The following is a 15,295-nucleotide window of genomic DNA, read 5'->3' as shown; positions in this document are numbered from 1 at the left end:
CATGTGGCAGGGACTAGTGCTTCCGGGTCATTTTCCATGTGAATGTGATCTGTTCCATGTCTTCTCCTTCTTCTGATGTGTGTGTTGCCTCCTCTGTCCATGTTGTTGTTGGTTGTGAAGGGGCAACACACACCTCAGTGTTAGAAGACGTAGAGTAAGACATCCCGGTCGCTGCTCCCTGTGAAGGTCTTAAGGACAGTACTGCATCAAGGAGGGTCTGCTGGTTCTTGAGAATACCAGCCACATCACGATGGTAGGCAGCCAGGTCGGCCCTGAGGGGGTCATGATTGCATTCGTGCATGCAGTGGAAGGTTTGGGATGCGAGGTGTTGTGGCAACTCCCTTACTGCAGTGGTGAATTCCTTGACAGTTTCTTGTAGTCCTTGCAGGATGGATGTTAGGGCTTGCATAGCTGCTGCCTGATCTACAGATGACATCATGCACAAATGCACCCCCTCAAGGCTGGCTGCCATATTTTGCATCCCCACCCGCACTTCCTTGGCCAGCTCCCGCTGTACTCCAACTACAGTTCTCTCAAAGCAGGTGCCAGTGTCGTCTGAGTCCTCAGCTGTATTGGAGCTGGCAGGTCTTACAATTGAGGTGGTGGGTGGATCCTCTGCGATGGCTGCTTGGTCTGTGCTCCTCCTTGTGACTGAAGGTGGGGTCTGGAGGGTGTCAAGGACCTTTTGGATAGTCTCCTGGGGAATGTTTATCGGCTCGTCATCCATGTCATCAGGGAAATCTGGGACAGGCATATCCGCAGGAGATCCATCTTCCTCTGCAATGAAACAGGGTACAATTAGTGTGTCTGTGTTGTGGCTATTTTGATGTGACGTGCCTGCCTTTTGATGAATTCACTTGTTTTGTGTTAATTCCTCCGGTCCTTCAGATGGGCATTCTTCCAGGCCTATGGCCCACCTGTATATCACATGTATGGTATTGAGTTATCAGACTTGTCAGCCTCATCGCCTATAGGTGTTGGTTTATGCCAAATAGAGAATTGCCACCTTCTTGTCCTACTCAACCCTCTGTCTACATCCTTTCTCATGGTGAGACCTTTCACTGGCTGTGGGTGTACTGATGGCCCTGGCAGCACACTTAACAATCTGGACCTGCCCCAATCTCTGATCTTTCACATCCACTTAAATGTAATTGACATGTGGCATATCCTATGCATGGCTATGTTATGATCTGATATGGATGTTGACATTGGTAATGTGTCCTGCTGATGTTGGGGAATGTGTGTCACATTGGATTGCCCTGATAATCGTATCAGTGTCCTATTTCCTCCTCTGACAGTGCAGGTGTATTTCAGTGACCAGTTACATGTGTGTCCCCCTCAATGCTGTTGTCTGAGCAGTATGACATTTGGGATGTTGCATTGTTACCCAGGCACAGGATGGACCCAGACATTGCAGCATGGGTGTGTCCTTAGTGCTGTGTAGCTCCTATTGTTATTTACATTGGCTGATGTTTGCGACAACTATGGGCTTTGACATTTGAGAGTACTAGGGCCTTTGTCTGGTTTCTGGGGATTGTTGTAGTTGTCATCCTCACCCCCTAATTTAGGTGTGTATGATCCATGGGGAGGTTACTGCCATTGGCTACTTGAGCTGCACACAGAGGGGAGGTGGTAGTGGCAACTGTTGTTGCAGTTACATTCCAGTTGTCGGTATGGCTAGAGGTTGTTAAGAGGGCCTTAGTTAATGTAGGGGGTATGGTGGCTGACGTATGCTGGGATGTCAGTTTGACGTTGAGGCCTTCCCTCCAGGCGTGGCTTTCCCTTTGCTCCATCGTTGGCATGACAGCATGCCCCCATGGGACTGTTGTTGGTGTTGTGTAATGGTGTGCCCCAGGTCTTCTCAGAACGGGCCATGCCCCCATGGCGTGCCCCTTTACCCATGCCACTGCACGTATTAGATGACTTCCATGCATTTTGTGGTCGGTATCCCCCCCTGCTCACAGTTGACATTATTGCATTATAATTCGCCATGCGACTTACCCTGCATGTGTGTTGTCTCCTGGTAGTCTGCGCTGTCCTGTCCTTGAATCCCTGTGACAATCTCCTCAGGGATGATGGCTGCGACCATCTCCTCCATGTGGTCCAGGGCCTCCTGGTGTGCTGGACTCCCACCTCCAGTCTGCAGTGCTGCCTTCCTGTTCCTGGCCATCTTTTCCTTGGTCCTGCGCTTGCAGTCATGCCAGCGTTTCTTGCACTCGATGACAGTTCTGCGTACTTCAGCCACACTGTTAATCTTGTCAACAATTTGTTGCCATATAGCCTCTCTCCTACTGATTGGCAACTTTGAGGTGACAAACAGTTGGTGCTGGTGTTCCGTCACCTCTGTAACCAGAATTTCCTGCTCCTCTGCACTAAAGCGACACTTTCTTTTCTTCTTCAAAGTGTCCTGGTTCTTGTGTGGGTCCTCCTGGCTGGTTCCTGGTCTGCTCTCATCTTCCTGGGGTCTGTAGTGGCATCTGGGATCCATTTTGGCTCTCCTCTGGTGTAATGGCGGTGTTTGCGTTTTTTTTTACGCTATTGCGTAAAAAAATGGCGCATATCCGATTTGCGGAGTCGTAAATCGACCCACAGTCATTTCCGCTGCGTTAACGTCGTTTTGCTTGACGACCTGACGCTGCAGTGTGCGTAAAAAATAATGACTCCCACCTGTGGTTTGCGCCGCCGTGCGTCAAAGAATAAATATGACTCCCGCACAACGCACCAAAATGGCGTTAGCCGGCGGTAATGTTTTTGACGCAAAACTGCGCCGGCACAGTTTTGCATCAAAAAGTATAAATATGGGCCTTAGAGTGCTGCTGGCGTTGCAGGTTGCTCCTTGCTAGAGCCGCTTTCTATCTAAACTTGGGAACTACCCAGAGTTCTCTATTCTCTTTTTTTGCATATATATGTATGTATAGTACTTGATTTGGTTATAAAAATAAGACCATGAAACAAATTAGAATCTCATAAAAAGTAAAATATGCAAAGGTTCTTATAACCAAGTTTAAAACAACATGCAACATGACAAATTTGCATGATTTTGTCAGCGTATTGCACATTTAAGAAAAGATCCAACACCCCAGCAAACTAAATCCTCAGGCACCGAACGTAAGTAATAATAGGCTGGGCAACGTAAAAAACCCGTGCTCTTGAGAATGGCCAACCAAAACCCATGTCTAAAAGGAGAATAAAACTCACAAAAAAAGGGATCAGACATCATAACTTCCTAATGGTCTGGGAGCACCACAAATGACTTCTGGCAGGTAATGGTGAATAAGCACATAGCCATGCCGTTGGAGCGGGAAGCAGGTTGAATTGAGGTCAGAAATTCTCAGAGATGGTGGATTGTGGCCATGGCCCATGCATCAAAAGGGATGCATTGAAACCTGAGGAACTTTCAAAGAATCAAAATATAACCTGAACAGCCACCCCTAGAGTGCTTGAGCAAGTCTTTACCAGATGTGCCTTTTAAATCATCCAATTAAGTTCCAAACTATATTGTTCCTGAAAATGACAATTTGAGCAACATGTTTGTCTGAGACTATGTTGTGCCTCAACCTACTTTAAGACATTACAGTAAGAGCACACTTCAAGACATAACAGTAAGAGTAAAGGTGGAGCCATGATCACCTGCCTAGCACACATAGAGTCATATAGAGGCACTCCCAATACTTGCATGGGGACAACCACAGGCACTGTCGTGAACTTATTTCAGAATGACACTTTCACTATTACAACTTGGTGGGAAAGTAAACCAATTAAACATATATGGGAATTAAACAGCAGAAGTGTCTAGCAAACACTACCTACCTGATAAATTACAGATAAGAATTAGCATTCCAATTCTGTATTAGTCAGAAAAAAAAGGACTTGGTCAAAGAGAAGAGAAGAAATGTTACCCCAAACAAAAAAGAGAAACGTATGGCTATGCTAAAATTGTCTCAACACTACACATCACTTCTCTAAAATACCACTTATTACTTTGGGTCATGCCCCTTAGCCTCCATCCCATACCATCCGATGGCAGAATGTGTATCAGCAGCTCTTCTTCCATTGTGCTACTGTTCATCACTTGCAACACATCACCTGACTACTGCTGCTGCAACATTGACAATGGCATTCACCCACTGCTTCTTTTTCACTACAACTTTGTCGGTGTGCATTGGCTATGAAAGCTTTGCCTGGGCTTATAAAATATGGGTTCAGGTATTTGTTGAAGAATGTGGCATCATACACAGTCTATGACTAGTGATCGTGTATCTCAATACCAGCTTGAGATATTTGCGGTCTTCAAAGGGTTGCTGATTGAAGTCTTGAAACTTGAACTGTGTGCAGAATATTACCTGAAGACTAACGGGTATGACTGACCCAATCTCTACCAAGTACACAACAAGTAGGATCCCACACAACACTCAGAGCATATTGCAGAATGAGTTGGTGATAACCTACCAAGCCCAGACACCTGCATTGAAGTATACCAGAGTTAGTTGAGTTGTGACAAAGGGAGTTGCCAGTGCTAATAAGAAGGGACTAATCCAGATACCACCTCTGTCACCCTCTCCACTTTGCAGGCAATAGCCACAGCAGGTGTAGTAGCATCACTAAAACATTTATGTTATCTTTGTGCTGTGAATTTCACTGTTTTCAGGTATGAGCAGTATTTCTGAAAGGCAATGCAACTTGGGTTGGATTTGCACGCCTTGCATGTTTTGACTTCCATGATCTTGTCTTCAGTCTTGGCTTATCATTTTACTGTTCCATTGTATATACCCATTGAGATGCCACACATCTAGAAATCAGAGGTTTCTTTCATGGTGCCATTTGCCATGGTGTCAAGACTAATATTTATAGGGCTATTCACAATGGTAACTTATGCTTGTGAATATGTCACATGTGTAAGTTTACTCTTAACCTTTTTGCAATTTTATTACCTTTCCTACTTCTGGCTATTCACTTTTATAAGTCCAAAGTTTCTCAAAAGTGTAGACTCTGATGTCTCCACTCCTAAACAGCAGATGGAGCAAAATAAATTGTGTGCATTACTGATGCCAAAAAGGAGGAGTGTCACGTCTAGCACCACACATGGTTAGCCAGAGAACACTGCATTTTATCCACAGCTTCTGATTTTGGAAATAGGGAACTAGGGCCCATATTGATGAAACCGTTGCTTTGTCGTTGAGTCACATAAGGTGATGCAAGGGCAAAGCAAAGGCTTCAGTAATACTTAAAAAGACACACAAGGCCTGATTTGCATGGCATTGTGTTACTTTGTACAGAAATGTAAAGCAAGGCATCTGCTTTGTATGCATTATGTTAGATTTCAACTTATGAGGCATTCAGCCATGGGTGTTCCCATGTATCCACTGATTGTAAATGCTATGGCTGGGCATATAAAATATGAGTTCAGGTGTTTGTTGAAGAACTTGGCATCATACACAGTCCATGACTGGTAATCATGTATCTTAATACCAGCTTCAGATATTTGCGGTCTTCAAATGGTTGCTGAATAAAGTCTTAAAACTTGACCTATGTGCAGAATATTATCTGAAGACTGACAGGTATGACTGCCCCAATCTATTCAGAGAACACCACAAGTGGGATCCCACACAACATTCAGAGCATATTGCAGAGTGAGTTGGTGACAGCCCACCACACCCAGACATCTGCACTGAAGTATACCAGAGTTAGTTGAGTTGTGACGTAGAGAATTGCCAGTACTAATAGGAAGAGACTAATCCAGATCCCACCTCAGTCACCCTCTCCCATTTGCAGGCAATAGCCACAGCAGGTGTAGTAGCATCACTAAAACAATCGTTATCTATGTGCTGTGAATGTCACTGTTTGCAGGTATGAGCAGTATCCCTGACAGGCAATGCAACTTGGGTTGGATTTACACAGCTTGCATGTTTTGACTTCCATGATCTTGTCTTCAGTCTTGGCTTATCATTTTACTGTTCCATTGAATATACCCATTGAGATGCCACACATCTAGAAATGTGTGGTATCTGTCATGGTGTCATTTGCCATGATGTCAAGGCTATTATTGTCAGGGCTGTTCACAAAGGTAACTTATGCTTGTGAATAAGTGACATGTGTAAGTTTATTCTTAGACCTTTTTGCAATTTTATTACCTTTCCTACTTCGGGCTATTCACTTTTATAAGTCCAAAGTTTCTCAAAAGTGCAGACTTTGATGTCTCCACTCCTAAAGAGCAGATGGAGCAAAATAAATTGTGTACATTACTGATGCCAAAAAGGAGGAGTGTCACGTCTAGCACCACACATGGTTAGCCAGACAACACTGCATTTTCTCCAAAGCTGCTGATTTTGGAAATAGGGAGCTAGGGCCCATATAGATGAAACATTTGCTTTGTCCTTGAGTCACATAAGGTGATGCAAGGACAAAGCAAAGGCTTTGGTAATACTTAAAAAGACACACAAGGCCTGATTTGCATGGCTTTGTGTTAGTTTGTAAAGAAATGTAAAGCAAGGCATCTGCTTTGTATGCATTATGTTAGATTTCAACTTGTGAGGCATTCAGCCGTGGGTGTTCCCATGTATCCACTGATTGTAAATGCTATGGATGGGCTTATAAAATATGAGTTCAGGTGTTTGTTGAAGAACTTGGCATCATACACAGTCCATGACTGGTAATCATGTATCTTAATACCAGCTTCAGGTATTTGCGGTCTTCAAATGGTTGCGGAATAAAGTCTTAAAACTTGACCTATGTGCAGAGTATTATCTGAAGACTGACAGGTATGACTGGCCCAATCTATTCTGAGAACACCACAAGTGGGATCCCACACAACATTCAGAGCATATTGCAGACTGAGTTGGTGACAGCCCACCACACCCAGACATCTGCACTGAAGTATACCAGAGTTAGTTGAGTTGTGACGTAGAGAATTGCCAGTGCTAATAGGTAGCGACTAATCCAGATCCCACCTCAGTCCCCCTCTCCCATTTGCAGGCAATAGACACAGCAGGTGTAGTAGTATCACTAAAACATTCATGTTATCTTTGTGCTGTGAATGTCACTGTTTGCAGGTATGAGCAGTATCCTTGACATGCAATGCAACTTGGGTTGGATTTGCATGGCTTACATGTTGTCACTTATATGATCTTGTCTTCAGTCTTGGCTTATAATTTTACTGTTCCATTGTATATACCCATTGAGTTGTCACACATCTAAAAATGTGTGGTATCTGTCATGGTGGCTTTTGCCATGGTGTCAAGACTCATATTTTCAAGGGTATTCACAATGGTAACTTATGCTTGTAAATAGTTAGACGTGCAAGTTTACTCTTAAACTATTTGGCAATTTTATTACCTTTCCTACTTTTGGCTATTCACCTCTATAATTTTCTCAAAAGTGTAGACTTCAATGTCTCCCCTCCTAAACAGCAGGTGGAGCCATATATATGATATACATCACTGATGCCAAAAAGGAGCAGTATCACTTCTAGCACCACACATGGCCAGCCAGAGAATACTCCATCTAATCCAGAGCTGCTGACTTTGGAAATAGGGAACCAGGGTGCATATTTATAAAACCTTTGCGTTGTCCTTGAGTCACATCAGGTAATGCAATGTCAAAGCAAAGGATTCAGTAATACTTAACAGGCACACAAGGCCTGGTTTGCATGGCTTTGTGTTACCTTGTAAAGTAAGGCATCTGCTTTTTCTGCATTATGTTAGATTTCAACTTGTGAGGCATTCAGTCATTGGTGTTCCCATGCATCCACTGATTTTAAACGCTATGCCTTCCCAAGTGAGCCGTAACAGAGAGAAATTGCTTTATTTCTCCTCTTTTTTCCCTCTTTCTACAGCACACAAAGAAAGAGGACAATGCCTCTAAGCATTGTTCTTGTGCAGAAAGGTGCTCCTTCCTGCACAGGAACAATCCTACTAGTAACACAGACACAGATCTGTGTTGGTGCTAGGCAGCACACTGTACACCAGCAATAGGAGACCGTAGAAATTTGCTATGTATTAACTAATATGGTGCATTTCTGCTCTTTCAAACAATCCAGTGCAGCAACCTTGCTTGTTGCTCTGCTTTGAGTGAAAAATCAGTAAATCTGCCCCTTGGTTCAAGGTACGGCATTAGCTCAACATCCTATTATTCTGGGTAAATCACTTAGGGTCCGATTATGAATTTGGCGGTTGAACCGCCTGAACTTCAATATGGTGGTGGTGAGGCGGCAGTGAAGCCGGAAGCCTCACTGCCATATTATTACTATTTTTCCACCGGGCTGACTATTTTAACGTTCCTGCCAGTAAGCCTGGTGGCAACAGTGCTGCAACATTGGCCTCAGCTCCCTCACGGAGCCGAGGCCAATGCCGGTGCACACAGCACCCTCCGAATATACCCTGACTGCCATAACAGACAGTGCGCATTCAGTGGGTGCTGACAATGGGGCCCCTGCACTGCCCATGGCATGGTGGTGGACAGTGCAGGTGCCCACATGTGGCCCCCAACTCTGCCTTTCCATCAGCAGGGCCCTTTCATGAAAAGGGTGGCAGAAAGGAAAGTGGTGATCAGCACGGCGGTGCTGAACTCTGCACCGCCGTGGTCGACAATGACTTTCACTGCCGCCAACCAATCGGGATCTCTGATCCAGGCAGAGGTGCCGATCTCCTGGCGGTCTGATTGGCAGGATTGTAATCTGGCAGTCGAACCATTGGGATTGCATTGGTCGGACCACCACCATAAGTTTTGCGGTCTCAAGACTGCCATACTTGTAATGAGGCCCTTAATCTCCCTCTGTGCCTAAATAAAAATAAACCTGACATTCGGTACTTTAACTGATGCTAATGTGAAGTGCTTCAATAACTTTGGGTCAGGTTTGTGATCCATAAAATCACAAAACAAAGTGAAAGAGCAACAACCTCCCTTAGTCAAAGACGAAAACAGGGACGTAAAGTAGAACCCTCGTGGGAAATAATGTTAAACTAATTTATTTCAATGACTGATTGAAAAACTGAGTTAAATAATTTAGTGTTAAGAATATAAACGTAATAAAATGAATAATAGTTTATAATAAAATATTAAAATACCATTTTTATTTAGAAATAAATGTAACTTTGACTTAAAAAAGAATTAAATGATTTCAAATTAGTTATATATATATAACATTTGTAATTTGTACAATAGAATAAATAAATTTAAATATTCCGCTTTAGGTGAGATATTTCTTTTGAAAGTATCTTATAAAAATAATGTTAATTTAATTTCATACAATAAAATTCATTAAAAAGTGAATTCAAGAGTACATTAATTGAGCAGTAGCATTTTTATTTGCTTGTTAGTCATTTAAATAAAGATAGAAAAATAATGTACATTATCATTTAACACAAAATTAGTTTCATTATAATTATGTTAAAGTTTAATAAACTGTTTTACTTCTCCCTATACTTTATCATAAGGATATCTCTGCCCCGACCTCTCTGGTGGAGATTTACCAATAGTAGAATACAGGGGAAGGTAAAAACGTTTATTAAACATGATTTTTTTTAAAATGTGGGTGTTAAGTAGTAATGTAAATTAATTGTAAAAAATGTAATTTCAAAAGTACGAAGTGTGACTATACTAAACTAAATTCTAATTCATTTTCTGAAGTTTAAATAAAAAACCTTTAAATAAACAATATATTTTATTATGTTTTAAAAATATTAAAAGTGATGCGTGGAAAAAAAAGTAATTCAAATATATTGTAATAAAAAGATGTTTTATTAATTTGTATTTCAAATGTTATTCAATTATTTTGTAATAAACTAATAAATATACTTTGCTGTCCCTTCCACATTTACTACTTTGAATATATGTCTTAGGATCATCCCACAGAAAGATCGAAGAGGTGGTGATGGCGACTTACACTCATAAGTTTGTGAATTGCATTGTGTACTATGTAGAACTACTGTAGCATCAGTTTATGTCCTACAAAATATAGTTTGTGAACCTGTCCTTTTGTGTCTAATTCGCGATGTTATCTGTAGTCTGGGATTTGCAACCAGTGAAGTCCAATGTTTACTTTCAATACAAAAATGCAAATAAACTAAAGGCGAGGCCATATGTACCTTTCGGAAAGAAATTGGAACACTTGGTCTACACAGATCAGCATGAAATAAGGTTATATGCTGCTGAGTTTGAATGTTGGCCCATTTGGTCACTGGTGAATTCATCTGAGGTTGTTTAGTGTTTTCCTGGACCTAAATGTATTTTATTTTATCACTGCTCTCCCTTCCTCTCCCCCACTCCAATCCTCTAAAGATGCCAAAGCTCCGGAAAGGAGAATGTCTGTGTTATATTGAATGCTTACAAGTTGCAAATGAGGCACCCCCCCCTTAACTCTGATTAACCCTGATGGGCACCTATAATGTTCACACACTAGCTTAAGCTGCCTTTCTACTGCGAGATCAGTGCTGACAAGTGCACGGTGAATGGACTGTTCCCCATCCTACCCCACCCACCAAGCACTGCTTACCCCGATGGTCCGTCCATTATACAGCTCTGGGAAGTCGTTCAACCCCAACATATAAATGATACGCAAATACATGTCCTAGGTGAAAGAACGGTTTAGAAACCCTGTCCCTGTGTCAAGTATGATTTGGTGTCCCTCCTACATTATTTCAATTTTCTAACTTCAAGTGCTGTAACAATTGGCCTTGCCACATCATCTTTCTGGTTGTTCCGGGAGCACGGTTTGTTAGCCTGTGTGCTTTCATAGTGTCTTTCTCTATGTATGTATCTTTCCCCTCTCCCCTCTTTATCCTTGTGCTGACACTGGCCTCCAACTTGCATCGCTATGGTGTGATTCATTAAATTTTGATAGCTTGCACAGATGTTGAGCCATTATATAATGTGTTGTATATACTGCATGTTTGCTAAATTAAAATAGATGTAAAAAAGTAAGGCCTATATTTATATTTTAGCGCCACATTTGCGTCATTTTTTGACGCAAAAGCAGCGCAAGCTTCCAACACACAACTGTGGCCCGTATTTATACTTTTTTTAGCGCCGCCTTTGCGCCGCTTTTTGACGCAAAACGGCGCAAACCTACAAAATACAGGCCCATATTTATACTTTTTGACGCTAAACTGCGCTAACGCAGTTTAGCGTCAAAAAGTTTTGCGCCGTCTAACGCCATTCTGAAGCGCCATGCGGGCACCGTATTTATGGAATGGCGTTAGACGGCGCAATCAGACCGGCGCTGCCTGGTTTGCGTGGGAAAAAACCACGTAGACCAGACAGCGCCAGCGTAGGGGGAAAATGGCGCATGGGCGTCTTAAAATGGGGCAAGTCAGGTTACGTCGAAAAAATCGTCTTAACCCGACTTGCGCCATTTTTTAACGACGCCCATCCCCCATCAACATGACTCCTATCATTGTAAAGATAGGAGTCATGCCCCCTTGCCCAATGGCCATGCCCAGGGGACTTCTGTCCCCTGGGCATGGTCATTGGGCATAGTGGCATGTAGGGGGGCACAAATAAGGCCCCCCTATGCCACCAAAACAAAATATAAAAAAAAAAAAATTATACTTACCTGAACTTACCTGAATGTCCCTGGGGTGGGTCCCTCCATCCTTGGGGGTCCTCCTGGGGTGGGCAAGGGTGGCAGGGGGGGTCCCTGGGGGCATGGGAGGGCACCTGTGGGCTCATTTTGAGCCCACAGGCCCCTTAACGCCTGCCCTGAGCAGGCGTTAAAAAGTGGCGCAAATGCGCCGTTTTTAGCCACGCCAACTCCCGGGCGTCTCTTTTGCCCGGGAGTATAAATACCACGTAAAGGCCTGGGAGTCATTTTTTAGACGGGAACGCCTCCCTTGCATATCATTAACGCAAGGAAGGGGTTCACGCTAAAAAATGACGCACATTCCGGGAACTTTGGCGCTATTCGCCTCTAACGCCATAGTATAAATATGGCGTTAGTTGGCGTTAGTTTTGCGTCGAAATTGCGTAAAAAAAAACGACGCAATTTCGGCGCAAACGGAGTATAAATATGGCCCACAATGGCATTTTGCAAGTTTGCGCCGTTTTCGCGTCAAAAAACGACGCAAATGTGGCGCAAAAAAAGTATAAATACGGGCCACTGCGCCGACTTTGCGTCAAAAAACGACGCAAATGCGGCGCTAAAAAAGTATAAATTTGGTCCTACCTGCATACTTCACCTACAACTGACCCTTGCCTGGTGCACTCTTGTAGCCTCATAATAACATTTCAGTGGACAATGAAAAGGAGACTAGGAACTCACTGATAAATGGATTTTTCATATCGACATTTTGTATCAAAAACCCATCTCACTTCACTGAAATAATGTTTCAATATTTCTTGTCAGGAGGTCTACATTGATGTCACTTCCAAACCAAATTACTTAGCTCGACAGTTTCACTACCATTTGAATATACAATTTCTGTCATCTAGTGTCTTTCATATTTTGATTCATTTTGTCTGGATCTTTTTGCATGTAACGTTGCTGCGTTTTCTTCTGCAAACCGGAAACACATTGAAATTAATGCTCACAGACAGTCCTGTGCTACTGTCAAGCCCTCATCTACATTTCCCATTCTCTTTGGTTTGGCTCTGAGCTAGAAACACCAGCTCAGTCTCGCCCTGAGACAGTGAGAGTGTCTAATGTTGTGGGCTTCTAGAAGCTGCTGCAAGGCCCTGTAGGCCATCCTAGCTGTTGTCCTAAATTGAGATGACAGTGTTGCTCATATTAAATTGCATTTGCGCTTGGCTTGACATGCTGGGACCCGTATCTATTAATGCAGGAGTCTCCTAATGTCCTGCTAGGAAAGCAATTTGTTCCTCAGTGGGGTAGCAGAGAAGCAGCTGGTCTAAGAAACCATCAGAGGTGATGTTGGGGGCAAATTGTGCTTTCCTTGATGTAATGGATTTTATTTTTTACGAATACATCTTCCTCCTCATCCCCAACGCCTGTCAACAAGCTGCACCCCTCCCCTGCCGCCCAACAGACCTGTCATATCTTACTTGTGGAGAGACAGCTTTTCACACAGCTCCAATAGACACTCTAAATGGGCAGCACTTTATTAATGGATTTTAAAATGCTTGTGGGAGAGCATTATTTTTGACCAATTATTAGATACAAAACCTACTCAGAAAAAGTGAAAACTTTTTTACAGAATTCTTGTCATGAAAAAAAATAGTTTTTTGAACTCTCTTCTATATGTTAAATGATAAGTAATACTAAGCCTTACACTAAGCATATGTGCAGTATGCCGAAGTATAAAGTCATACAACTGCGGTCAAAGTGCATTAAAAAAGTACGGGATCTGTGATGCTGTGCACAATTTGGGCTGGATAAGTGAGGGTATGGGGGAGTGTTCAAAGATATGGCTAAATGAAAGTATTCTGTAACTTTTTTTCATCTTTTCTCCCTCAAATAATTACATGTAACATAATACATGGCTTAAATGAAAAATAATGCAAGTTACATTAATCAGTGGGAAATACACTATTGTACTTTATGAAACATTTATTAGTTAATACACTGCAGAGGTATGTGTCTGTAACCGGAGAGCCGCAATGGTTGAGCATTGGAGAATGGTGATGTGTATGTTTAGTGCTAGGAGATCCCAATTTGTGACAGAAAGCACCGTGAATATACAAATCATTGTTTTAAACTTGCAGTACACACAGTATAAGATAGGGCGCTACGAAATTAGCAAAACGGTTTAAGATAAAAAAGTGCTTCCAAAAGGCAAATTTTAGTGATACTTAGACTGTGTCATCAGGAAGCTTCAAGTGATTCCATCAATTAAAGCCAAAACGGGCTTCCAAGCACCCTTCACATGTGCAGATGGACCAGTTACTCAGATTTACATTTCTTTCAGGAAAGCAGGCCCCCTGGCAAGAAGGTTGTTTAGCTGTCTGACCCTTCCTCAGTTTCTCAGTACAGGAGACTCCCTGCCTTAAACATTTCAGCTCTCAGATTTAATCATTTTAGAAGGATTATGGGGCGGCTCCTTCACAATGGTGAAGGAGGGTTGCCCCCCCCAGATAATCCAGGAGATGACAGATAAAACAATATTTAATTATCGTTTTATCTTTCATCTGCTGGCTCAGTCAGCAGTGTGTTCAGGGTGGGACAGGGCTGGGCTTTGGGAGGTAGGAGAAGGGAGGAGGGGAGAGTGCACTAAGTGTGCATGTGTGTTTGGCCGGCCATCTGGTTTCTCCAGCCCAGAGAAACAGCACAGACCCCAGGCTTGTGTCTGAGCACAACTCTGATCCGCTCAGACCAATCCTGATGCTGCTTACATTCTATGTTTAGCATGTAAGCAGTACCAGGATTGCTGGGGAGCCTGTGCTGGTGTTCCAGCATTCGCTGAGACACCACAAGAAGACCAGCGTAGCAACGCGGCAGGAGACAGCGGTGACGGGAAAAAGGTAAGGTTATTTTAATTATGTATTTTTTTCAGCTATGCCCTGTCCCTGCCTTCACCCTTCCCCTTCAGATTTGTGGTGGCCCGGCTGACAACAAGACAGGGAACTGCTTTTCTTAAATTAAAAAAGTATGGGCCTGTCGTTCCCCACCAACTCAGCCCAGTTCTATCATGACACAAAAAAACCTAGATCAAGTCCACAGGAGATAAAGTAGCTATCCACACTAGAATGTTGAGTTCTTGCCTACATTATTGCAACAGACATTTTTGTTTACCTTGGCACCATTTTTGTAAAACACTGACATGGTAAATGACTGTGTGAAAAATGTTATGGCGAGTAAGGGAAAATATCAAACTTGATTGCTTTTAGGCCTAATTACAAACAGCTTTACCTGTTTTGCATGAGCTCATGTGATCTTTAAGGGCTTTAAGTGAGGGAGGTAGTGAGGATAAGGCAGCCCTTTCCAGCCATTGGTTATGGCAAAACTCAATCACATATTGATCTGCATACATTCATCAAACATTGAGCCATTGATTGAATGTAGCTGTCATGAGAAATTTCACTTTACTCACATAAAGACTTTTCAATGGTAGAGCACCTATATGATTCCACAAATGGATGGCCCAGAAGCTCTTGCTACAAGAAGCCATTTCCAGATACACTACAACAGCTCACAGTTACACTAGTTCTCCATGGAGTGTTTCTTAACTATGACCCCACTGCTGCCAGTATGGATCCTCAGGTGTCAAGGTGAATACAACTTATCTATGTTTCTTAAATACCTGCATTAAGTCACTGCCTCTAGAGTTCCGAGGCTATTAAGAGACCGTGTGTGTGTGTGTGTTTGTGTGAACGTGCATGTGTGTGTGAGAGAGAGGAGGGGGGATGT

Source organism: Pleurodeles waltl, chromosome 5, assembly GCF_031143425.1.
Source record: "Pleurodeles waltl isolate 20211129_DDA chromosome 5, aPleWal1.hap1.20221129, whole genome shotgun sequence".
Lineage (NCBI taxonomy): Eukaryota > Metazoa > Chordata > Amphibia > Caudata > Salamandridae > Pleurodeles > Pleurodeles waltl.
This window is presented reverse-complemented; position numbering follows the sequence as displayed.